A 27,767-nucleotide genomic window follows, 5' to 3' on the forward strand; every position below is an offset into this window, starting at 1 on the left:
CCTTGCATTGGTATGGCTATCTAGACATAAAGTAGATAAAGACCATGGGCTTTAAAACCACACAGCCTCTGCCTTACATCTAAAAATTCATTAATGTAAGGAGAACATTTGACTGGTGAAGTATTTGGTATCTGCTCAAGGGGAAGGTTCATTCCCGGTCTCAACTACAGCACTAAGCTAGACTCTTGTCTTTTAGATCAGTGGTGAAAATGCCTCTGCCCACAGCCCACCAGGCCACCCTACTAAGGCTACAAAGATTCAAAGATTCAAAAAACTTTATTGTCATTCTAGCCGTACATCAACTCTGCAGGGCAGAATGAGACAGTGTTCCTCAGGTGCAGTACAATCATAACATGACAAACGCAACACTAAATAATAAACATAACAATAAATAGTAAAACACAACAGCCACATGTCAGTTAAAATCAAGTTATAAGTGTCCAGTGCAAGTTAAAAATGTCCAGAGGAGAGTCAGGTAGAGCAGCTATTTAGCAGTCTGACTGCCTGTGGGAGGAAGCTGTTTAGTAGCCTTGTGGTTTTAGTTTTGATGCTCCTGTAACGTTTGCCTGATGGCAGAAGAACAACCAGTTCACGGAGAGGGTGTGAGGTGTCTTTAATGATTTATCGTGTTTTCTGGAGGCATCGACTCTGAAAGAGGTCTTGGACAGAAGGTAGGGAGACCCCAATAACCTTCTCTGCTCCCCTAACTACCCTCTGCAAGGCTTTTTTGTGGACAGCACTGCAGCTGGAGTACCAGGTTGTGATGCAAAAGGTCAGCACACTCTCAACCACGCCTCTGTAGAATGTAGTTAAGATGTTAGTGGGGAGTGATGCTTGTTTAAGCTTCCTCAGAAAGTGCAATCTCTGCTGGGCCCATTTCACAATCCCAATGGTGTTCCTGGACCAGGTGAGATTGTCCGAGATCTGCACCCCAAGGAACTTGATGTTTTCCACTCTCTCCACTGTGGAGCCGCTGATGCGGAGAGGTGTGTGCTCAGGCTGAGACCATCTGAAATCCACGATCATCTCCTTGGTTTTGGTGACATTAAGCATCAAGTTGTTACCACTGCACCAGCTCTCTAGGTGTTTGACCTCCTCCCTGTACATAGTTTCATCATTTTTGCTGATGAACCCCATCACTGTGGTATCATCTGCAAATTTAATGATCAGGTTCTTCTTGAATCTGGCTGCACAGTCATGTGTTAGCAGTGTAAACAGCAATGGGCTAAGCACACAGCCTTGTGGGGATCCAGTGCTCAGTGTGATGGAGTCAGAGATGTTCCTGCCAACATGGACTGACTGTGGTCTCTCTGTCAGGAAATCCAGAATCCAGTGACACATGGCAGTGTTAAGGCCAAGCAGTGACAGTTTGTCCACTAGTGTCTGCGGGGTGATGGTATTGAACGCTGAACTGAAATCAATGTACAGGATTCTGGCATAAGTGTCTTTGTCGTCCAAGTGAGAGAGAACTGTATGCAGTGTGGTGGATCTTGCACCCTCCGTAGAGCGATTTGGACAATAAGCAAACTGTAGAGGATCCAGCGATGAGGGGAGGCTGGCTGTGATATGAGGCTTGACAAGCCGTTCAAAACATTTCATCACTATGGGGGTCAGGGCAACGGGACGGTAATCATTCAGACAGGCTACAACTGATTTCTTTGCTACAGGGATGATTGTGGAGGTTTTGAAGCATCTGGGGACAATAGCTTGACTAAGGGAGATGTTGAAAATGTCTGTCAGGACATCTGCTAATACATCAGCACATTCCTTGAGCACACGTCCAGGGATGTTGTCGGGACCTCCTGCTTTTCGTGGGTTGACCCTGGTAAGGGTCCTCCGTGTTTGCTCTGGATCGATGATTGGAGCTGGCTGGTCAGATGGTAAAAAGGGACTGGCTTTCCTCCTTGCTGTAGTGTTTGATGCTTCGAAGCGGGCAAAGAAATTGTTAAGCCTGCTTGGTAGAGAGGTGTCACTCTCATCGGTTTTCTGCCTGATCTTGTAGTCTGTCAGAGCTTTAATTTCCTGCCACATCCGTCTGGTGTCACCTGTGTCACAGAAGTGTCCATGTATTTTGCCTGCGTAGGCCCTTTTCGCTTTCCTGACCCCTAATGAATGCGCAGACCTGGCTGAGCGAAGCACACTCCTGTCCCCCAATCTGTAGGCTGTGTCACGGGCCTTCAGTAGTAAATGCACCTCTGTTGTCATCCGTGGCTTTTTATAACCACGTGCGGTGAAGGTTTTCATCACAGTGACATCCTCCGTGCATTTGGCTATGTAGCTGATTACTGCCTCCGCATACTCCTCAATGTCTATATGGTCGTCATAGGAGGCTGCTGTTTTGAATATGTCCCAGTCTGTGTGCAAAAAACAGTCTTGTAGTGCTGAGGCTGCTCCTTTTGGCCAAACCCTTATCTCTCTTTCTCTGCTCTCACACGTTTAAGCAGTGGTTTATATGCTGGTGTTAACATGACAGACATGTGGTCAGAGTGGCCAAGATGGGGGCGGGGGCTGCTTTGTATGCCTGTGGTGTGTTGGTATAAACCAAGTCCAGTGTGTTGTCTCCCCTGGTTTCGAAATCCACATATTGCAGGAATTTGGGGAACAGGTCCTTAAGCTGGTGTGGTTAAAGTCCCAGCAATCACCACAAAGCTGTCAGGATGTGTAGTCAGTAGCTCACTGATGGCTTCATGTAGGCCTCCCAGTGCTTCGTTAGCATTAGCCTTAGCATTGGTACTGGGAGCTACGTAAACAGCTGCCACAAGCATGATGGTGAATTCCCTCGGCAGATAGAACGGCCGGCATTTCACAATGAGAAACTCAGCCAGTGGTGAACAGTGTTTAGCAGCTACTGTAGCGTTCACGCACCAGTCTTTGTTTATATAAACACACAGACCTCCTCCTCGGCTCTTATCGGAGCTAGCTGCCTCTCTGTCCACACAAAACAATGTCATTCCCTCTAGCTGTATCGCCGCGTCCGGTATGTTGTCATGGAGCCAGGATTCCGGTAAGACATAGACACAGCAGTCTTTAAATTCCTTGCGTGTTTCTCTCAGCAGACGCAGCTCATCCAGCTTGTTGTCGATGGAGCGGACATTTGAGAGCAGGAGGGTCGGTACCGCTGGCCTGGTGGGGTTAGTTTTTAACTTAGCATGGATGCCGGCCCTCTTACCCGTCCTCTGTCTTCTCTCACAGTGCTTTCGCTTCCTCCTCCCTCGGGAAGCAGCCGGCTTGGTAGCGGATAGTAGTCCGTAGCGGCGTAAGCTGTCCATGTCACACCAGAACTCGTCAGTTTTTCCGACATAGTATGCCCTGATGTTAACGAGCATATTCCGACTGTATGTTATGCGTCCAGGACAAACAGAACAAACACTTATCACTAGCCGAGGGGCCGCTGCGTTCATGCACGCCGCCATCTTTCAAACAAGTTTAAATTGAACTGAAGGTTTCTTCTTGTGGGAGCATCGCACATTTGTTACCAAAACAGTCAGAGTTACACATCTGAAGATTAGCCCCCTGAACTCCTCAGCACCCTCCCACCATCGATTATAAAGTCCACATAATTGTAAATGGGAAATTATCCTGATCTCAAGGTGGAAGGTAGGAAACTGTCGATGTTTCAAGCTGAAACCCTACATCAGGACTATGTTATCCCACCATATGTAACCTCGGTCTACACATGTTTGCAGATAATGATTAAACTCTTTCAGTTAATTTTCTGTGGATTAACAATTGTTTGGAGTGAATTGTGTTAGTAAAGTTAAAGAGTTATTTTTGTATATTCCAATAGAACTGACAGATTGACAATAATAGATATTTTCTGAGACCTGGACTACCTACAGCACGTTTTTGAAAATTACCACTAAAAGCAGTTCCACAAATCCCTCCAAATTCAGAAGACAGACAAGTGAAGTAACATCAGTGCCCTCTTCAAAGCCAACGATTCCAACTCTGAGACCCTGATTACTGCTGTGTAAGCCATGTCACCTGCATGGCTGACACACAACTCGTGAAGCAGCCATTGTCCCATGACTGTCATGGAAAAAAATTATCAGTGGTCAGAAAGAAAAGATTCAGGCATATTTTCAAAGTGTTCTTAAAAAGCACTACATCCTACTGATTGAAGGGCATCTCTGGGACAGGTCTGTTCAGGTTTGGTGAGGTGCATTTAGAATTGCATTGAGGACCTTTGCAGCAGTGTTATTGGAGCTCTGAGCAGAGGCCAACTGGAGAGATCAGGAGCTTTGCGGACATACTTCTCTCAGGTTCACTGATCAAGTATTAAATCCAGTGACTCACGGCAGATTTTGGAGTTTTAAGCTGTGGCCAATCCACCAAAATAAATGAAGGTAACGCAGAGGAAAGCAGAGTGGTCATCGCTCAAGTAGAGATCTTTGAGGCTTCAGCGAGGGGGGCTTCAATCAGAGAATACATCTGTATTTATTCAGGAGACAGACATATTGTCTATAGATGTGAAGTGAAGCAGCAGCAACTTCATGAATCTTATACAGAGAATAGAAGGGGGAGGTGACACACACAACATGCTGGAGGAATCCAGCAGGTCAGGCAGCATCTGTGGAAACGAACAGTCAACGTTTCGGGCCGAGACCCTTCGTCAGGACTCAAGAAGGGGGAGGTGTTTACTGTCTTCAGGCAAATCAGGGTGGATAAATCCCCAGGGCCTGACAAGGTGATCCCTCGGATCCTACAGGGGGCAAGTGTAGAAATTACTTCTGTCCTAGAAGAGACAGTTAAATCATCCTTAGTGTCAGGGGAGGTACCAGAGGGTTGGAGGATAACCAATGTTCTTCCACTGTTTAAAAAAGGCGCTAAACATAAACCAGGAAATTATAGGTCGCTGAGTCTGACATCAGTTGTGGGGAAGTTATTGGAAGGTGTCCGAAGGGGCCAGATATGTAAGTTATTTGTATAGACATTGATTAAGGATAGTCAGCAGAGCTTTGTGCACGATAGGTCATGTCTAACTAATCTTATAGAGTTTTTCAATGAAGTTACCAGGAAAGTTGATGAAAGCAAGGCAGTGGATGTTCTCTGCATGAAATTTAGTAAGTCATTTGACAAGGTCCCACGTGGGAGGTTGGTTAAGATCATTCAGTCACTTGGCATTCAAGATGAAGTAGAAAATTGGGTTAGACTTTGGTTTGTAGGAGAAACCAGAGTGGTAGAGGTTGGTTGCCTCTCTGTCTGGAGGCCTGTGACTAGTGGCGTGCCACAGGGATCAGTGCTGGGTCCAATGTTATCTGTCATCTATATCAATGATCTGGATGATAATATGGTTAACCGGATCAGCAAGTCTGCAGATGACAGCAAGATTGGGGTGTAGTGGACAGCTAGGAAAGCTATCAGAGCTTGTAGCGGGATCTGGATAAGCTGGAAAAAAGGGCTAAAAAATGGCAGATGGAATTTAATGCAGACAAGTGCGAGGTGTTGCACTACGGGAGGACAAACCAGGGTAGATCTTACTCAGTGAATGTGGGGCACTGAGGAGTCTGGTAGATCAAAGTGATCTGGGAAGACAGGTCTATAATTCATTGAAAGTGGCATAGGGCCGTAAAGAAAGCATTTGGCTCATTGGCCTTCATTAATCCAAGTAGTGAGAACAGGATTTGGGATGCTATGCTGAAACTTTATAAGATGTTGGTGAGGCTTAATTTGGTGTATTGTGTGTTGTTTTGGTCATCTACCTACAGAAAAGATGTAAATAATGTTGAAAGAAAACAAAGAAAATTTGCAAGGATGTTGCTGGGTCTGAGTTATAAGGAAAGATTGAATAGGTTAGGACTTTATTCCTTGGAACATAGAAGATATAGAAGAGATTTGAGAGAGAAATACAGGATTATGAATGGTATATATAGAGTAAATGCAAGCTGGCTTTTTCCACTGAGATTGGGTGGGACTAAAACCAAAGGTCAGGGTTAAGGGTGAAAGGGGAAAAATTTAAGGCGTAACCTCTTCACTCAGAGGGTCATGAGAGTATGGAATGAGCTGCCAACGCAAGTGGTGCACATGAGCTCAATTTCAATATTTAAGTGAAGTTTGGATAGCTACCTAGATGGTAGGAGTATGGGGTCTATGGTCCCAGTGCATGTCGATGGGAGTTGATTTTAAGTGGGTTCGGTATGGACTAGATGGGCCAAAGGGCCTGTTTCTGCACAGTGCATTTCTATGCCTCTATGATTCTAAGACTTTTATTCCATGCATTTGGAACACATGGTATAAGGAGTGCACCACCTCACAAACTATGCATCACCCCATCAGATACCTCCTACCTCAACTGAAAGAGTGTCTGCAGTTTTCATGTTGGACTCAAATGAACTAGAGTGAAAGAAAGCCTTCATCAATCCTGAGAGACCACTATGTAAGAAGATTTAGATAGAACCTTCAGCATTCTGAAGTATCCCAAAGGGTTCAGAGGAACATAAACAAATGCTGATTTTGATCCACATAAAATATGTGCCCAAAGACTTGACCAAACAAATCAAATGTAAAGAGCTGTTTGGATAACAATAGCTGGAGATATTTTAAGTTGAATTCCAAAGTTGAGGGCCTGCACAGCTGAAACTACCAACAATTCAACATCTTTGTTTCTAATTAGTAATGTGTTGCGCTAGAAGCAATGAGAGCAGAGAAGAATATGTCCAGATCATTCAGGCAAGTTCTTATCATGTTACATATGATACATTGAAATAATGCTGCATGTCAAATAGAATTGGAGGCAGTAAGAAGGAACAACGAACTGAAAGGTAACATGCAGAGCAACTGGAAGCAAATCAGATGCTGGAAATCAGAACAAAGCAGCAGATGCAGAAAATTTTGCAAGACCTCCATCATCTGTGGAGTTTGGCAAGTATGTGCAGGAAGGCAGTAGAGCTACGCTGGATGTCCGCCTTCCATTAAAGTTTCTTTTCTCTCTGTTATTTGGTTTAAAACCTTTACTTCCTGCCAGCTTAACAGGGTAACAGCAGGAAAACCTGTAATTTAAAGACTGCCAGTGTCTCAACAAACTTTTAGTACTCGAAATAATTTTCAATAGCACAGCCAAAGAACTTGTCCACACTTTTGAAGTCTTTAGTCAACTAATTTGCATTGCTGAAGCTGCATTGATGATGAATTGATGTTCTGTAATAGGGTGGAACAGTATCGTAGTGGTTAGCACAACACTTTGCAGTATAGGTGATCCAGGTTCAATTCCCACCACGGTCTGTAAGGAGTTTGCAAGTCTCCCCGTGACCACATGGGTTTCCTCCAAGTGCTCCAGTTTCCTCCCGCAGTCCAAACTCATACCGGTAGGTAGGTTAATTGGTCATTGTAAATTTTCCCATAATTAGTCTAGGATTAAATCAGAGAATTGTTCAGTGGTGTGGTTTAAAGGGTCAGAAGGGTCTAATCCATTCTGTATCTTAATAAAAAAAACACACATTTATAGAAACTTTGATAAAAACTCAATTTGTAGCCAAACAACTTTCTCATTGGCAATGATGCTAAAGCTTGGCCAAACAGATTTTGTGTGTGTGTTGCTTGAATTTCCAGCATCTGCAGATTTTCTCGTGCCTACTTTTTTGTCTGATGTTTTTCTTCTGATTTTTTCATTTCGTGGAGCACAGCATGAAAGCATCACATCATAAGCTATGGATCACTAACTCACACTTCCAGAACAAGTTTGAAAACAAAGTTTCTTGGAGATACCTGCACTCCAGACACTGGCACCGGCTGGACTTGATCCTGGTCTGGATCTCCTTCCTCGGCAGTGTGCTTTTCACAATCTCCTACCATAGCACAGACTGCAACACAGACCGCACGCTGGTGTGTTGCATGATAAAACAAACGCTTACTTTGACTGCTACAATTCATAGTACTGTATTTGTAGGGAATCATAGGCAGAAATTACCATAACCTTTGTATCCACGTATGAATTATTTTGTCCACCTGCTTCAGGAACCAGTGACAAATGAAGCTTTTGAAGAATACAGAACACCGAGAGAGATGGCCACACACTCACTGAGATGACAGATCAGAAGCAACAGTGAAAAGTGAAGTTTTGCAGGAGGTATTATATTGGATACTTTAAGGATGAGAATGCTTTGGAATGTATTTGTCCCGAACTCAGTGTTGGCATTGGGTTGACTATTGTTGCATTCCTGCTAAACTATAACTCTATCTCAGAATGGAAACCCACTCAGATCTTTACTGTGTGAAAGGGTTTAGATTCTGGAATAGAATCAGCAATCTGAACAAGTCTACATATCTACTTCACGGTTGGAAGTAATGGCAAATAATGGAACAGGTCTCTATTGTTTGCCACTCCGAATAATTAAGTGTCACTACAAAACAAATATAGGGTTTTTAATGTACCATGTTCTGACTGGTTTCCTCAGTTTTTGAGAATACATGTATATTGTTTTATTTAGAAAAAAAATCATATTTAGTCGATTTAATGAGTTTAATGTGAGATGAAAATGTAATAAAAAGAATTGAAAATATATGACAAAAGAAATGAACCTACATTTCAAAGGAGAAATTGTTTCAATGTAATGTGTCTTACAGTGTTTTTTAGATGTATCAAGACTGTGTGTTTTCATGTCTATCTTTATATAATTCTTTATGCAAAATGACTCAAATAACTCCATTATGTGTGAGATGAATTTACTAAAAAAAATGAATACACTTTTAGAGATTTCTCAAAGATAGTTTTAGTGGCATACATGTCTTCTAACTTTCATGATTGCCTAAAATGCTTTAGGCATAAATAGCGGAAATAAGAACATTCCATTTAGGATGGAGTTTCATAATTAAAACTAGAAAGGGAGATTTTTCAGTTTTAATTACTTGTTAGAACAAAACAACTAAATAAAACTAATATGATTTTGTTTCTTAAATTTAATTTTGTGTTGTTTTCAATTATAGGTATAAATACAACACTGCAGTTCTATTTCCTGAAAAAATCACTTCATATTGCCATGTTAATGGAATCACCTCTTACAAAACCAGCATTGGCTAGACCTCCATTTAATTTAAAAAAATGCATATCTATTATCAAGTACTTAACATTTTTCCAGTCACAGCAGCTCCAAAAAGAGAGAAATCTAGTTCTGATCTAGCATCATCCATCAAATGATTATTTTTCCCTTCGAAGACAATGAACACAGACAAATCATAAACACAAGAGATTCTGCAGATGCCAGAAATCTGGAGCAATACACAAGAACTGTTGGAGGAACTCCGCAAGTCAGGCAGCATCTATGGAGGGGAATAAACAGTCAATGTTTCAGGCTGAGACCCTTCATTAGAAATGGAAAGGAAGGGGTCAGAAACCAGCATAATATTGTGGGGAATGGAAAAGGAGTACAAACTAGCAGGTGATGGTTGAGACCAGGCAAAGGAGAAAGTGGGTGGATGGGTGAGAGGGCATGAGCTAAGGAGCAGAATCTGATAGGTGGAAGAGGTAAAGGGCTGAAGAGGAAGAAATCTAATTGGAGAGGACAGTGGACCATGTAAGAAAGGGAAGGAGGAGGGGAACCAAAGGAAAATGATGGGAAGATGATGAGAAGGACAGAGAGGGTAATTAGAATGGGAAATGGAAAAAGAGAAAAGGGGATGGGGGGGTAATTATCGAGAGTTAGAAAAATCAATGTTCATGTCATCAAGTTGGAATATGAGGTGTTGCTCCTTCAACCTGAGTTTGGCATCATTGTGACAGTAGAGAAGGACATGGACAGATGTCAGGATTGGATTGTGAAGTCCATTTGAAATGGGTGGCCTTGGGAAGATCCTGCTTTTTGTGGCAGACAGAGTGAAGGTATTCAATAAAACAGGCTCCCAGTCAGCATTAGGTCTCACCAATGTAGCAGTGGCCACACTGAGAGCACCAGGTATAATGGATGGCCCCACATCAAATCAATTTTAGCACAGTGTAAATGATAATCATTTATCTGAGACTCACAATATGTCAGATTTTACAAAGCTGGCAGACTCTTTTATTGAATAAAACTAAAATGTTCTTGTTCTCCTTGCAGCTTTGAGAAGGATCTTGGCAGACCTGATGCACGTTGTCTAATGGTTTAACAATGCTGAGCCAGCAACTCAGAGATTGATTCCAATTTCAGTTAACAAAGAAGAATGGAACAGCTTCACTTTCAAGCCGATGTTTGAGGTGGGTCAAATTCTGCCTGCTTGTACAAAAGAGTCAGTAAATAACCAGTCAGATAGATTGGCGGTATTAGACAGCTTACCAGACAGAAGAATTTATCTTTTAGAGATCTGTTCTGTGCATCAGCCTCAGACAGAGTGCTGAATAGGAGCTCTCAAGCTTGACTTGACGGTGCTTTGATAGATTTCAATTTAGTGGATATGGAGTTTTCCCACAATGCCAAAACACCATTTGTAAAGTGTCCTGTTCGGGGGGGTGGTAGGACGATGAACAATGGAATGAATCGCACTCTGTTTCCATGCAGTGCAAGATGTTCTACAATGAGCTTTCAGCTAACTTGTCCATGTGACACTTCAATATATTAGAGCATGTCACTTAAAGACACAGAGAAACATCACTGTGCCATCTGGAATAAATGTAAAGAATCATTTTTATCTAGGATGAAATTAATTTTTAAGGTTCTCAACTTAATAAAGATCAGAATCATTACTGGTATATTATCAGCAATGGAAAATGTTACAAGTTAGATTGTTTCTGCTATTTAAGTGGTTAGGATTGGCTCATTGTAATTCACCGAACCAGGCATATTATCTTACGCTTATCAGTGCCTGGAGCACTTGTTCAGTAAACTAACATTAAATGGATCCGTGTTCATGTACCACTTGACATCGTCACTTCAGTGAATTCTAATGTACAGTATGTTACACAAATATGCAATCTATCAAAACAGGCAATGTGATCCATAATCTGAGGTGTAGTCTCCATTGCTTGGTGAAAGTACCTCAATAGGATGGACAAAGTGAATACTTTGCTTGAAGGTACATAGCTACAAAATTTATCTGTGCAGGAGACGCGCAGTGTTCTGCATCATTGAATAGGCTTTAAATCGGACATGTTCAGAATCAGAATCAGATTTATCATCACTGACCAAATGTCATGAATTTGTTGTTTTGTGGCAGCAGTATAGTGCAAGACATAAAAATTACTGTAAGTTACAATCAATCAATATTGTAAAAGGGGATTGGGACTGTTCAGAAATCTGATGGCAGAGGAAAAGCTCCTCCTAAAATGTTGAGTGTGGGTTCTGACTCCTATATCTCCACCCTAGTGGTAGTGATGAGAAGAGAGCATGTCCCAAATGGTGAGCATCCTTAGTGGAGGATGTTGCCTTGTTGAGGCACTACCTTTTGAAGATATCCTCGATGATGTGAAGAGTTGTGCTTGTGATAGAGCTGACAGTGTCTACAACACTCCGAAGACCCTTCCAATCCTGTGCATTGGAGCTTTTCCCCCAAGTGCTTTAACCCTCCACAGCACAAAAGGGAACTGTGTTGTGTTGGGTAATAGAACATGGGGAGAGAGGACTTACGGTGATTTGTTTATTTGAAATTGGTGATGGACTTAGAAGCTGAGGATCTATGGGAGTAAGGAGCTGAGCAGATGGTCAGTACTAGCAGTTCACTGGATTAGTGGTTGGGAAGATGATGTTTTGAGATTCAGATGCACAGATCAGAAATTTACGATTTGTGCTAACACAACTGTCTTAAGGTGCTTAGAAGTAAGTAGTTTTAAGGTGCTTGGAAGCAGGTACCGAGAAGATGTCAGGGGTACGTTTTTTATGCAGAGAGTGGTGAGTGCATGGAATGGGCTGCTGGCAACAGTGGAGGAGGCGGACACAATAGGGTCTTTTAAGAGACTCTTGGATAGGTACATGGAACATAGAAAGATAGAGGGCCATGGGTAACCCGAGGTAATTTCTATAGTAAATACATGCTCAGCACGGCATTGTGGGCTGAAGGACCTACATTGTGCTGTAAGTTTTCTATGTTCTTATGCTCTGGTGAGAGTCATAAGTAGAGAGTCCAGTGGAGCGATGCCTGTGGAAAAGTTTTGATAGTTAAAGGACACTTACTTATCTTAGTCATGTGTTACTTAAAGGAAACTTACCTGAAGTGAATTCCCAGTGTCAGACTCCGCAGCCTACCCAGCCAATGAAAGACTCATAGGTTCTATAAGGGATAGTCTCAACTGAATGGCCTATCCCATTCACAGCACACACCTTTGTGAGCACAAATCCTGGATATGGCATCCTGGTGCATATTCCGTTTTTAGATGCCATGGTGCTGATCCTGGTTTCTTTGTGCACAGATGAGTCAGACACCCAGAAGAATTAGAAAGAATGTTTTTGTATAGAAATAGAATTGAGTAGTGGACAACAACATAGTGCATGCAGTTAGTTCAGTGTTTCGGGGAAATAAATTGTTGCATTGGTGTTCTCTTTTCAAACTTGACTCTGTTTTCTGTATCAACAATAATAAAGCATCTCCTGCCTTTTTATCTTTAATAATGTTTGGTGTCACAATAGACATAAATACCATACTTCAACCATGATCTAGAAGTTAAAAGTTTTCTTCTTAGATTACATTCTTTATTTCCAGTCCAGGAATCTAAATGGGAAAATATCCATTTATCAATGCAAAAGGATTGCAATGATATCAATAGGAGGGGAATAACACGAACTCAATCTATAAGTAGCTTGTAATAATGGAAGGTATTTACAGGTACTCATGACAGTAGGGAAGTGGTGTTAGGTAAATTGAAGGGATTAAAGGCAGATAAATCCCCAGGGCCAGATGGTCTGCATCCCAGAGTGCTTAAGGAAGTAGCCCAAGAAATAGTGGATGCATTAGTGATAATTTTTCAAAACTCGTTAGATTCTGGACTAGTTCCTGAGGATTGAAGGGTGGCTAATGTAACTCCACTTTTTAAAAAAGGAGGGAGAGAGAAACCGGGGAATTATAGACCGGTTAGCCTAACGTCGGTGGTGGGGAAACTGCTGGAGTCAGTTATCAAAGATGTGATAACAGCACATTTGGAAAGCGGTGAAATCATCGGACGAAGTCAGCATGGATTTGTGAAAGGAAAATCATGTCTGACGAATCTCATAGAATTTTTTGAGGATGTAACTAGTAGAGTGGATAGGGGAGAACCAGTGGATGTGGCATATTTGGATTTTCAAAAGGCTTTTGACAAGGTCCCACACAGGAGATTAGTGTGCAAACTTAAAGCACGCGGTATTGGGGGTAGGGTATTGATGTGGATAGAGAATTGGTTAGCAGACAGGAAGCAAAGAGTGGGAATAAACGGGACCTTTTCAGAATGGCAGGCAGTGACTAGTGGGGTACCGCAAGGCTCAGTGCTGGGACCCCAGTTGTTTACAATATATATTAATGACTTGGATGAGGGAATTAAATGCAGCATCTCCAAGTTTGCGGATGACACAAAGCTGGGCGGCAGTGTTAGCTGTGAGGAGGATGCTAAGAGGATGCAGGGTGACTTGGATAGGTTGGGTGAGTGGGCAAATTCATGGCAGATGCAATTTAATGTGGATAAATGTGAAGTTATCCACTTTGGTGGCAAAAATAGGAAAACAGATTATTATCTGAATGGTGGCCGATTAGGAAAAGGGGAGGTGCAACGAGACCTGGGTGTCATTATACACCAGTCATTGAAAGTGGGCATGCAGGTACAGCAGGCGGTGAAAAAGGCGAATGGTATGCTGGCATTTATAGCGAGAGGATTTGAGTACAGGAGCAAGGAGGTACTACTGTAGTTGTACAAGGCCTTGGTGAGACCACACCTGGAGTATTGTGTGCAGTTTTGGTCCCCTAATCTGAGGAAAGACATCCTTGCCATAGAGGGAGTACAAAGAAGGTTCACCAGATTGATTCCTGGGATGGCAGGACTTTCATATGAAGAAAGACTGGATGAACTGGGCTTGTACTCGTTGGAATTTAGAAGATTGAGGGGGGATCTGATTGAAACGTATAAAATCCTAAAGGGATTGGACAGGCTAGATGCAGGAAGATTGTTCCCGATGTTGGGGAAGTCCAGAATGAGGGGTCACAGTTTGAGGATAAAGGGGAAGCCTTTTAGGACCGAGATTAGGAACAACTTCTTCACACAGAGAGTGGTGAATCTGTGGAATTCTCTGCCACAGGAAACAGTTGAGGCCAGTTCATTGGCTATATTTAAGAGGGAGTTAGATATGGCCCTTGTGGCTACGGGGATCAGTGGGTATGGCGGGAAGGCTGGTGCAGGGTTCTGAGTTGGATGATCAGCCATGATCATAATGAATGGCGGTGCAGGCTCGAAGGGCCGAATGGCCTGCTCCTTCACCTATTTTCTATGTTTCTATGATACCTGAAACAGGTGTCAGCTCTCGGTGAAACTACTGGAGGTAGAGTGTATCTGTTTTAAATCCTAGTTGAAACAACAGTTACTGGTTAACTATAAAATAAATTAGGAGGAGCAATGAATTGAATGAACAGAGACGAGTGCTCAGAAGTATGAATGACAACCATCCAGATGATGAGAAGACCCTTTCTGAGAGAAAATAAAAATAAAAGTTACTAATATGCCACTGCCTAGAATTCAATCCCAGGGCACTTGTATTTTCATCTATTTGCAATTGACAATAGATTTAACCCAAAGTAATTTATGACTCCCACAATTTAAAAAGAGCTGAATCACATATATTGTGAAATTTGATTTGCACTTCCTCTAACCACAACTGAATTAGACCATAAGACACAGAAGCAGAATTAGGCCATTTGGCCCATCGAGATAATATCTGGAAGTTGTGGGGAGGTTCGAGCTCACAACTGGACAGCAGTGTCTAGGAAGCTCCTGTAAGAGCGCAATTTAAAAAGGAGCCCACTCACTGGACTCCATAACAGAGTTATACAGTGGTATGCAAAAGTTTGGGCACCCCTGTCAAAACTTTTGTTACTGTGTATAGCTAAGCGAGTAAAAGATGACCTGATTTCCAAAAAGCATAAAGTCAAAGATGACACATTTCTTTAATATTTTAAGCAAGATTACTTTTTTATTTCCATCTTTTACAGTTTCAAAATAACAAAAAAGGAAAGAGGCCTGAAGCAAAAGTTTGGGCAACCTGCATGGTCAGTACTTAGTAACACCCCCTTTGACAAGTATCACAGCTTGTAACTGCTTTCTGTAGCCAGCGAAGAGTCTTTCAATTCTTGTTTGGGGGATTCTCGCCCATTCTTCCTTGCTAAAGGCTTCTAGTTCTGTGAGATTCTTGGGCCGTCTTGCATGCACTGCGCTTTTGAGGTCCATCCACAGATTTTCGATGATGTTTAGGTCAGGAGACTGTGAGGGCCATGGCAAAACCTTCAGCTTGCACCTCTTGAGGTGGTCAATTGTGGATTTTGAGGTGTGTTTAGGATCACTATCCTGTTGTAGAAGCCATCCTCTTTTCATCTGCAGCTTTTTTACGGATGTTGTGATGTTTGCTTCCAGGATTTGCTGGTATTTAATTGAATTCATTCTTCCCTCTACCAGTGAAATGTTCCCTGTGCCACTGGCTGCAACACAAGCCCGAAGCATGATCGATCCACCTCCGTGCTTAACAGTTGGAGAGGTGTCCTTTTCATGAAATTCTGCACCCTCTTTTCTCCAAACATACCTTTGCTCATTGCGGTCAAAAAGTCCTATTCTAACTTTATCAGTCCACAGGACTTGTTTCCAAAATGCATCAAGCTTGTTTAGATGTTCCTTTGCAAACTTCTGACGCTGAATTTTGTGGTGAGGACGCAGGAAAGGTTTCCTTCTGATGATTCTTCCATGAAGGTCATATTTGTGCAGGTGTCGCTGCACTGTAGAACAGTGCACCACTACTCTAGAGTCTGCTAAATCTCCCTGAAGGTCTTTTGCAGTCAAACGGGGGTTTTGCCTTTCTAGCAATCCTACGAGCAGTTCTTTTGGAAAGTTTTCTGGTCTTCCAGACCTCAACTTGACCTCCACCGTTCCTGTTAACTGCCATTTCTTAATTACATTACAATCTGAGGAAACGGCTACCTGAAAACGCTTTGCTATCTTCTTATAGCCTTCTCCTGCTTTGTGGGCATCATTTATTTTAATTTTCAGAGTGCAAGGCAGCTGTTTAGAGGAGCCCATAGCTGCTGATTGTTAGGACAAGGTTTGAGGAGTCAGGGTATTTATAAAGCTTTGAAATTTGCATCACCTGGCCTTTCCTAACGATGACTGTGAACAAGCCATAGCCCTAACAAGCTAATTAAGACATTGGTAAAAGTTATCTGAGAGCTTAAATCTCTTGGGGTGCCCAAACTTTTGCATGGTGCTCCTTTCCTTTTTTCACTCTAAAATTATACTGAAGAAAAATAATATACTAATCTTGCTTAAAATGTTGAAAAGAATTTCATCTTTAATCTTATGACTTTTGGAGATCAGTTCATCTTCTACTCACTTAACTATTCACAGTAACAGAAATTTTAACCAGCAGTGCCCAAACTTTTGCATGCCACTGTATGTTCAGGAACCAATGACAAAGAGATTCCATCGGCTTTTCTTATTTATTATCCTGAATCTGTGGCATCAGTCACAAGGCCAGCATTTAATGCCCATTCCTCATTGCTGTTAAGAAGGCATAGTCTTTCTGGTAAGGATAATTCCATAGTAATGATGAAGGATCTTGGTCCAAAATGTCTACTGTTTACTCTTTTCCATTGTTGCTGACTGGCCTGCTGAGTTCCTCCGGCGCTGTGCGTGTGTGTGTGTGTGTGTGTGTGTGTGTGTGTTGCTTGGGTTTCCAGCATTTGCAAATTTTCTCCTGTTTGCGATCCCTTCATACTGTTGGATAGTGAACTTCAGTATGTAGACTCAGCAGTGAGAAAGGACCAGTGATGTACTTCTGAATCAGAATGCAATTCTTGTCCTCCTTGATGGGAGAGGTCACTGGTTTGTGACATCTTCTTAGAGTACCCTAGACAACTAACTGCTGTGCATTTTATGGATGCTGCACATCACAGTTCCAGTGTGCCAGTTTAATGGAGAAATGTTTAGGTGACTAAAAGTAATTGGAAGCATGAGTAGCACACGAAATGCTAGAGGAACTCAGCAGGCCAGGCAGCATCTATGGAAAAGAATACAGTCGACGTTTTGGGCCTAGACCCTTCGGTAGGACTGGAGAAAAAAAGCTGAGGAGTAGATTTTAATGGTGGGGGAGTGGAGAGAGACACACACAAGGTGATAAGTGAAACCTGAAGGAGGAGGGATGAAATAAAGAGCTGGGAAGTTGTTTGGTGAAAGAGATACAGGGCTGGAGAAGAGGGAATCTAAAATGAGGGAACAGAAGGCAGAAGAAAAGGAGAACAGAGCAGCAGATGGGCATGCAAGGAGATAAGGTAAGAGAGGGACAAGAGGATGAGTGATGGTGAAGGAAGTGAGGTGGAGCAATACCAGAATTTGAAGAAATCAATGTTCGCGCCATCAGGTTGGAGGCTACCCAGATGGAATATAATGTGTTGTTCCTCCAGACTGAGTGTCGACTCATCACGACAGTGGAGGGGGCCATGGATACAAAGGGGAGGGAGCTGGAAAGAGCATGTAATAAGTGTTAAGTCACAATTGTCATTGGGGACATCAATATGTAAGGGGATTGGGAAAATCAGGTCAGTGTTAGCAAGTAAGAGTGGGAATTTGTTGAGTGCCTACACATTTTTAGAGCAGCTTATACTTGAGCCTACTTGGGGAAAGGCTACTTTAGATTGGGTGTTGTGTAATAATCCAGATTTTATTGGGGAGTTCGAGGTATAAGAACCCTTAGGAGGCAGTGATAATAATATGATTGAATTCATACTGCAGTTTGAGAGGGTGAAGCAAGTCAGATGTATCAGTAATGCAGTGGAATAAAAGTATTACTGAGGCATGAGAGAGGAGCTTGCCCAGGTCCATTGGAGTGAGATACTGACAGGGATGACAGCAGAGCTGAGGTAGCTGAAGTTTCTGGGAATAGTTCAGAAGGTGTAGGATAGGTATGTCCCACAGAAGAAGTTGTTCTCAAATGGCAGGGGTATGCAACAGTGACTGACAAGGGAAGTAAAGAACTGCATAAGAGCCAAGGAAATGGCATAAAATGTAACAAAAGTGAATGGGTAGATGAATGATTGGGAAGTTTTTAAAATTCAACAAAGGCAATTAAAGAAGTCATAAGAATGGAAAAAATGAAATATGAGGGCAAACCTGCCAATAATATAAAGCAGGATACTAAAAGATTTTTGCAGTTACATTAAGACCATAAGACATAGAAGCAGAATTAGGCCATCTGGCCCGTTGAGTCTGCTCCACCATTTAGTCATGGCTGATCCCCAGCCTTCTCCCCATCACCTTAGATGCCATGTCCAATCAAGAATCTATCAAGCCCTGCCTTAAATATAGCCAACAACCTGGCCTATGTATGACTGTGAGGCTAAGCACAGTTCCAATGCCGTATACAGTATAAGTTTGCTGATGACACCACTGCTGTTGGCTGAATCAAAGGTGGTGACGAATCAGCATATACGAGAGAGATTGAAAATCTGGCTGAAAGGAGCCACAACAGCAACCCATCACTCAATGTCAGCAAGAACATGGAGTTAATCATTAACTTCAAAGAGGATACCAGAGGTTCATGGGCCAGTCCTCATCGGAGGATGAGAGTTAAAAAGGGTCAGCACCTTCAATTCCTCGGTGTTATCATTTCAGAGGATTTGGTTTGGGCCCAGCACATAGGTGCTATTCCAAAGAAAGCACAACAGCATCTCTACTTCCTTTGAACTTTGCAAAGATTCAGCATGACATCCAAAACTTTGATAAGCTTCTATAAATACAGTATATGGTGGAGAGTATATTGACTGCTGTATCACAGCCTGGCATGGAAACACCAATGCCCTTGAACAGAAAATGCTACAAAAAGTCGTGGATATAGCCCTGTCTATGATGAATTAATCCCTCCCCACCATTGAGCACATCTACTCAGAGTGTTGTCACAGGAAAGCAGCATCCATCATCAGGGATCCCCACCACCCAGGTCATGTCTTCTTCTTGCTGATGCCATCAGGAAGAAGGTACAGGAGCCTCTGGACACACAGCACCTGGTTCAGGAACGGTTATTCATCCTCAGTGTATTGAACCAGAAGGGATAACTTCAATCAACTTCCCTCAATCAACTACCCTCGCCCCATCACTGAACTGTTCCCACGACCAATAGACTCACTTTCATGGACCCTTCATCTCATGTTGTTGACATTCATTGTTTGTTATTACTTCTTTCTTTTTGAATTTGCAGCTTGTTGTCTATTGCACATTGGTTGTTTGTCCATCCTTCTGGGTGTGATCTTTCATTCATTTTCTGTGTATGCCATAAGGCTACAAATTTCAGGATTGTATACAGTGTCCACATTTCTGAGGATCTCACCTGGTTCCTGAACTCCTCCATCCTGGTCAAAAAGACGCAACAGCACCTTTATTTCCTGCAGAGCATCAAGAAAGCTCACCTCTGTCCCAGGATACTGATGGACTTTTACCGCTGTACCATTGAGGGCATACTTACCAACTGCATCTCAATGTGGTATGGCAGTTGTTCCATATCGGACTGCAAAGCACTCCAGCGTGTGGTGAAAACTGCCCAGTGGATAGTCGGCACCCAATTGCCCACCATTGAGAACATCTACCATAAACGCTGCTTGGGCAGGGTGAAAAGCATTATCAGGGATGCATCTCACCCTAACCATGGACTTTTGACTCTCCTCCCATCCGGTAGGCGCTACAGCAGCCTCTGAACCCGCTTCTTCCCTGAGGCTGTGATCCCGCTGAACCTTACATCACAGTGCTAAGCAGTATTGCATCCATATTGTACTGTCTCAGTACTTTTATATTTGTGTACTGTAGCACTTACTTTTTATTTGCAGTTATTTTGTAAATATCACTGTTTTTTGCATTTCTGGTCAGATTCTAACTGCACTTCATTGGCTTTGTATCTGTACTCGGCACAATGACAATAAAGTTGAATCCAATCTGAAATCTAATCTAATCATATACTTTGATAATAAAATTACTTCAAACTTTGAACTTTGAAAGAATGTGTTAGCATTGGAAAGGGTCCAGAGGAGGTTCACAAAAATTACCATGGAAATGAAAGGGTTAGCACAAAGCACATTTTATGGCTCTGGGCCTGTACTCACTGGAGTTTAAAAGAATGGAGGGGGGGGATCTCATTGAAAAAGTATTGAAAGGCCTAGATAGAGTGGATTTGGAGAGGATGTTTCCTATGGTGGGAGAGTCGCCAGAGGGCACAGAATAGAAGGACAACATTTTAGAACAGATACGTGGAGAAATTACCTTAGCTGGAGGGTGGTGAATCTGTGGAAATCATTGCCACAGGTATCTGTTTAGGCCAAGTCACTGAATATATGGAATGCAGAGGCTGATAGATTCTTGATTAGTCAGGATGTCAAAGGATACGGGGAGAAGGCAGGAGAATGGCTTTACGGGTTTGGCGGGGGGGGGGGGTTAATAATTCAGCCATGATGGAATAGTGGAGCAGACTGGAAGGGCTAATTGGCCTAATTTGCTCCTTCGCCTTATAGTTTTATGTTGCTGGAACCACTGATTCTTTTTAGTTCTTTGTTCATTTCTTCAATTTCCAGTATCTGCAGTCTCTTGTATCTCCACTCACAGGAAGTTTGTTATATATCTCTTCTCTTTATTACTTCTGCATCATTAATATTGCCAATCTACAGTATATAATTCAATAGAAGATAAATAAAATGAATGAAATGTCCAATACAATTGGCTAGAAAGCCTAAGCAAAGCCAGGTGGTTATACAGAATGGCTAAACTTTAACTGATGTTTATCAGCCTTGCTGGTCAGCAAATAGCCATGTGGCCAATTCAGCAAAATTATGTACAGGACAAATTCTTCCGTCCTTGGACTCACTTTACACCACACGCTGTTGGAGCAGTGCTGCCAGGATAATCAAGGACATGACCCACTCAGCCAACACACTTCTCGTCCCTCTTCCCTCTGGGAGAAGGCTCAGGAGCTTGAAGACTCGTACGGCCAGATTTGGGAACAGCTTCTTTCCAACTGTGATAAGACTGCTGAATAGATCCTGACCCAGATCTAGGCCGTACCCTCCAAATATCTGGACCTGCCTCTCGGTTTTTTTCGCAGTACCTTACTTTCCCTTTTCTATTTTCTATTTATGATTTATAATTTAAATTTTTAATATTTACTATCGATTTGTAATCCAGGGAGCGGGAAGCACAGAATCAAATATCGCTGTGATGATTGTACATTCTAGTATCAATTGTTTGGAGACAATAAAGTAAAGTAAATTCTTTCAAGGTTGACTGCCTTTAGGTATGCTTACATTGCTATTAGAATTCACCTTTTATTTAGCAACTACATGACTTAAGTTTTTATTTAGAGTTTTTTCTTTATGTTAAACTAATGATTGAATGGTATCTGTAGCTACTTGCAAGTGGGGCAATGGGAAGTATTGGATCATATGTTGTTTGGATTACGTTGTGGCTGGTAGTGGTTGTGAATCATTCTGTATCCAATATAATCCAACAGCACATATCAGTTCATCAGAGGTAAAAAGCCTTTGAGGGAGGAGCACTCTGATTAATGCTTAACCCCTGTTGAATGTATTCCTAAAATACAATTCCTACAGTATACTGTGGGATAGGTTACTATGATATATTGGGTGTGTATATATCTTTAAAAAACATGTGTAACTTGTATTATGATTTTCAGTTCATCGGTAACAGTATAAGAAATAGAGGCAGGAACAAACATGCCAGTCCCTTGAGACTGCTGCACCATTTATTATGCAACACACAAGCAATGCAGGAGCAGCTCAGCAGGCCAGGCAGCATTTATGGAAAAAGTGGAAGCAGTTGACGTTTCGGCCAAGACCCTTCATCAGGACTGGAAAGGAGGAGGAGAAGTCAAGGTAATAAGGCAGGGGCAGAAAAGAAGAAGTACAAGATGGCAGATGATAGGTGAAGCCGGCGGCTGGGGGGGGGGTGGCGAAGTAAAGAGCTGGGAAGTTGACTAGTGAAAGAGATACAGGGCTGGAGAAGCGGGGTGGGGTGGATTTGACAGGAGAAGACAAAAGGCCATGGAAGAAAGGGAAGGTGGAGGAGCACCAGAGGGAGGTGATGGGCAGGTGTGGCAATAAAGAGCGAGACAAACAGGAATAGGGAATGGTGATGGAAAGGAGCGGGGGGTGGGGGCGATTATCAAAAGTTAGAGAAATAGATATTCAATCCGTCAGGCTAGAGGCTACCCAGATGGATATAAGGTATTTCTCCCCCAAGCTGAGTATGGCCTCATCCTGGCACTAGAGAAGGCCATGGGCTGACATGTCGGATATACTACCATTTATTATGATCTTTTACTTCAGTGCCATTTTTCTGACCTGTCTCCGTATCCCGCACCTATTTCTGTTTCAAATATAAACAGTCACTGAACATCCACAGCTTTCCAGGGTTGGGAATTCTGAAGGTTCCTTACTTGCCTTATTAAGCAGCGATATACAATGGACACCATGTTGCTGGCAAGCTTGAGGTAACGACTGTTGAGGAAGCAGCAATGCAATGATTAGTCAGGAAAGAGGTGGAGTTAGGTATGTTAAAAGCAATTTACAGTACACCCGCAGGAGGGGTTATAAACTTTATATTAACATCTTCCTTATTAATTGAAGATATCCTGTCAACATACACATTGATACTGTTTCGGACCAGTAGGCTGGAGGGCAATGGATTAGCTTAGGTTATGAGGACACTCAGTCCTCGTTTATTGTCATTTTGAAATGCATGCATTAAGAAATGATACAATGTTCCTCCAGTATGATATCACAGAAACATAGGACAGACCAAGACTAAAACTGACAAAAACCACATAATTAAAACATATAGTTACAACAGTGCAAAGCAATACCGTAATTTGATAAAGAGCAGACCATGGGCACGGTAAAAAAAAGTCTCAAAGTCCCGATAGCCCCATCATCTCACACAGACGGTAGAAGGGAGTAACTGTCCCTGCCATGAACCTCCAGCACCGCAAACTTGCCGATGCATTGGAAACACCAGACCGCAGCCAACTCTGAGTCCGTCCAAAAACTTCGAGCCTCTGACCAGCCCTCCGACATCGAGCACCAAGCACCATCTCTGCTGAGCGCTTCGACCCCACCCTGGCAGCAGAGCAACAAGCAAAGCCAAGGACTTAAGGCCTTCCCCTCTGGAGATTCTGGATCACACAGTAGCAGCGGCAGCGAAACAGGCATTTCAGAAGTTTCATCAGATGTTCCTCTGTGCTCTCATGTCTGTCTCCATCAAGTCAGGATTGTGCACGGCACCCTACTTGACAGATAACATATTCATCACCAGAGTGGCCGCTGGTACTGCGTCGCGCTGCCATCTTCTCCTCTCCAGGCCACAGAGATATATAAGGGAAAAGCATCTCAAGTACTTTTTGTTACGGCAGAGTCACCTGCAGGAGCGAGTCTTTAGCTTCCACTGGAATCTCCAGGATGGTGCTGGTGATATATGGAAATGTTTTTTTGGGCAGTTCACAGAACTACTAGATTTGCTTCTTCTGAACTACAATCACAGGAATCTGAAGCTTGTAATTTCACTTTAAGAAACTTACTTTTGAACCATCTAAACAAACTTGCGATTTTATGATCTCCTGAAGGATTCAATGAACTTGACCCTCAGGAATCCCCGTACGGCACCTTGAAATAGACGAAGGTTAGCCACTGCCATAGGAGAGTGGAAGAGAGAGGGGCAGACTTCCAAACAGATTACAGCATCGAAACTCGAGAGCGGAAAACAAACCAGTGTTCAGCCCCACTACTCTGTCAGCCAAGATCCCCCACCTCAACCTGTCCCGTCTGCCTGCATTTGACTCTGCTCCCTCTTTTCTTGCTACTGCTATCAGTAGCATTAGGTCCTACATCACCATCTTTAGGAACAGTTATTTCCTTACAACCAGTTCTTTCCTCCAGAACCACCATGGATAACTTCACATACCTCAACACTGAGCAGAGGATAGCAACCAGCACCAACACATATGTAATCAAAAGAGGGATGTGTGCTAAGAGAAGCAGTTGAATGGTGGTGCTTTCTTAAGAGGAGAAAAGTGAAAAATTGAGTTAATGGGAATGTTGGTGGCAAGAAACTGCCCAAAGATCCAATAGCCAGAGCCAAGGTCTTAATGGGATTGTAAATATAAAGGTGATGCTCCCAAAAAGGAATTTAAATATGAAATGAAAATGTTAATCAAGAAAAATAAAATCTCCGGGACATCAAAAGGATTATGAAATTGCTTTTCCAAGCCTGGCAAGTGGCAGTGTTGACTACTGAACCTGTCTCCCAGAGGAAGCTGTGCATATACCTACTTCACTCTAGGCAGCAAATGCAGTAACCTAGGAGTTAACATATCCATTAGGATATCAGGGCCAAAAGTGACTGTGTGGAAATCTTTTGAGAAGCCACCACAGCGTGGAAAGGGAAAGATACAGAACATAGCTTCAATACTGCCAGAAACGCAGAGAAGAGAAGTCCTGGAGTAACCAACAGTCCTTGGTGAGCAAAATTCACAACCTGTTCAGCTATGAATTCTCTGATTTGTTTTGACGATATTTGGCCCACCACAGTGTAGAACAATAATTTACATTGCCAGAATTTATTAGGAAGATGGAAGGTGAGAAAGCTGAAGTGGCGTATAATGGCAAGGCTGTTTCAATCAGGTCAAATACTGCTGCTATGACTATAGAGCAGATCTGGGAAAAGGGTAAGATTTGTATTCGACCTGCTGTTCACAGAGCACAGTTCGAACCAGCTTCCTATTTAGCTGTATGCCTTCAGGGAGGATTATGTTACTACATAGAGATAATTTATTAAGTCTGAAATCACCTCAGGCCAAGATATACTACTGTCAGACTTGCCAAGGTGTTTCAGCAGGGGAAGTTGTGAATTAGGGCGGTTGTGTCGAGTACACTAGAAACCAACCAGACAGTGAAAGTCAGTGGAGTTATAGAGAAAAGTAACGATCAGAGTCCACAGAAAGCTGAAGAGAGAGTTGCATGATAAAAGAGCATGTACAGGCAGAAAAGAATATTGGGAACAATACGAAAAAAGAGTAAATTAGAAAGAGCTATTATTGGCTTGGGATACTGGAGAATGTTTTGTAAGTAGTGTACCTGTAATTAATGTAGCAATTAGTTGAATGACTGGTGTCTTTGAGCAGTAAAACAGATACTTAGAAACGTAGGTGGTATATTATATTCATGGTCGCAAAAGTAAAATAACACTACTAGAACAGGTGAAACTTGACACACATGAAGCTTATTTAAAAAGTCATTTGGGCTTATCAATATCAGGGGGATGTACTGTGGAATTACGAAGGTTGGCTTATATATATTGAAAATTTGGTTGAGTGATGCCACATTGACAACATTTCACTCAACATCAGCCAAACCAAAGAGCTAATTATCAACTACAGGAGGAAGAAGCAGAAGGTCCTGAGCCAGTCCTCATGAGGGGATGGAGGTGTAGTGGGTCAGTAATTTTAAATTTCTTTCTGTTGCCATATCAGCGGATCCATCACAAAGAAGGCACAACAGCACCTCTACATAAGAACATAAGAAATAGGAGCAGGAGTAAACCATCTGGCCTGCCAAGCCTGCTCCTCCATTCAATAAAATCATGGCTGATCTGGCCATGGACTCATCTCCACCCACCTGCATTTTCCCCATAACCTTTAATTCCCTTACTATGCAAAAATCAATCCAACCTTGTCTGGAATATATTTACTGAGGTAGCCTTCACTGCTTCATTGGACAGAGAGTTCCACATATTGGTGAGAAGCAGTTCTTCCTCATCTCTGTCCTAAATAGTAACCTAATAGTAACAGGAGTAGATAGGGAGACAGATTCTGGAAAGGTGTAATAATAACAGGGTTGTCGTGGTGGGAGATTTTAATTCCCCAAGTATCGATTGGCATCTCCCAAGAGCAAGCGGTTTCGATGGGGTGGAGTTTGTTATTTGTGTTCAGGAAGGTTTCTTGACACAATATGTAGATAAGCCTACAAGAAGAAAGACTGTACTTGATCTGGTACTGGGAAATGAACCTGGTCAGGTGTCAGATCTCACACTGGGAGAGCATTTTGGAGATAGTGATCACAATCCTATCTCCTTTACCATAGCATTGGAGAGGGATAGGGACAGACAAGTTAGGAAAGCATTTAATTGGAGTAAGGGGAAATATGAGGCTATCAGGCAGGAACTTGGAAGCATAAATTGGGAACAGATGTTCTCAGGGAAATGTACGGAAGACATGTGGCAAATGTTCAGGAGATATTTGCATGGAGTTCTACCTAGGTACGTTCCAATGAGACAGGGAAAGAATGGTAGGGTACAGGAACCGTGGTGTACAAAAGCCGTTGTAAATATAGTCAAGAAGAAAAGAAATGTTTATGAAAGGTTCAAAAAGCTAGGTAATGATAGAGATCTAGAAGATTATAAGACTAGCAGGAAGGAGCGTAAGAGTGAAAGGCCATGAGAAGGACTTGGTGAGCAGGATTAAGGAAAGCACCAAGGCATTCTACAAGTATGTGAAGAACAAGAGGATAAGACGTGAGAGAATAGGACCAATCAACTGTGACAGTGAAAAGGTGTGTATGGAACTGGAGGAGATAGCAGAGGTACTTGATGAATACTTTGCTTCAGTATTCACTACGGAAAAGGATCTTGGTGATTGTAGGGATAACTTACAGCAGAATGAAAAGCTTGAGCATGTAGGTATTAAGAAAGAGGATGTGCTGGAGATTTTGGAAAGCAGCAAGTTGGATGAGTCAGCGGGACTGGACGAGATGTACTCTAGGCTACTGTGGGAGGTGAGGGAGGAGATTGCTGAGTCTCTGGCGATGATCTTTACATCATCAATGGGGACAGGAGAGATTCTGGAGGATTGGAGGGTTGTGAACGTTGTTCCCTTATTCAAGAAAGAGAGTAGAGATAACCCAGGAAATTATAGACCAGTGAGTCTTAATTCAGTGTTTGGTAAGTTGATGGAAAAAGTCATGAGAGGCAGGATTTATGGACATTTGGAGAGACATAACATGATTAGGAATAGTCAGCATGGCTTTGTCAAAGGCAGGTCATGCCTTATGAGCCTGACTGAATTTTTTGAGGATGTGACTAAACACATTGATGAAGGTAGAGCTGTAGATGTAGTGTATATGGATTTCAGCAAGGCATTTGTAAGGTACTCTATGCAAGGCTTATTGAGAAAGTAAGGAGGCATGGGATCCAAGGGGACTTTGCTTTGTGGATCCAGAACTGGCTTACTCACAGAAGGCAAAGAGTGGTTGTAGACGGGTCATATTCTGCATGGAGGTCGATGACCAGTGGAGTGCCTCAGGGATCTGTTCTGGGACCCCTACTCTTTGTGATTTTTATAAATGACCTGGATGAGGAAGTGGAGGGATGGGTTAGTGAATTTGCTGATGACACGAAGGTTGGGGGTGTTGTGTTTAGTGTGGAGGGCTGTCAGAGGTTACAGCAAGACATTGATAGAATGCAAAACTGGGCTGAGAAGTGGCAGATGGAGTTCAATCCAAATAAGTGTGAAGTTATTTTGGTAGGTCAAGTACTGTATGTTGGCAGAATATCGTATTAATTGTAAGACTCTTGGCAGTGTGGAGGATCAGAGGGATCTTAG

General features: G+C 42.5%; 1 long non-coding RNA gene across 1 annotated transcript in view; it reads left to right on the top strand.

Moving 5' to 3' along the window:
- Nucleotides 1-2,914: 2,914 nt before the first annotated feature.
- LOC140195999 (uncharacterized) overlaps nt 2,915-27,767 on the top strand; it is a 41,911-nt gene continuing 17,058 nt past the window's right edge. Inside the window, exons 1-3 of the long non-coding RNA XR_011885592.1 lie at nt 2,915-3,004; nt 7,954-8,065; nt 10,032-10,168. This is a non-coding gene — a long non-coding RNA (uncharacterized lncRNA). The remainder of the gene's footprint in view (nt 3,005-7,953; nt 8,066-10,031; nt 10,169-27,767) is intronic.

The sequence above is a fragment of the Mobula birostris genome, chromosome 4, assembly GCF_030028105.1.
Source record: "Mobula birostris isolate sMobBir1 chromosome 4, sMobBir1.hap1, whole genome shotgun sequence".
NCBI lineage: Eukaryota > Metazoa > Chordata > Chondrichthyes > Myliobatiformes > Myliobatidae > Mobula > Mobula birostris.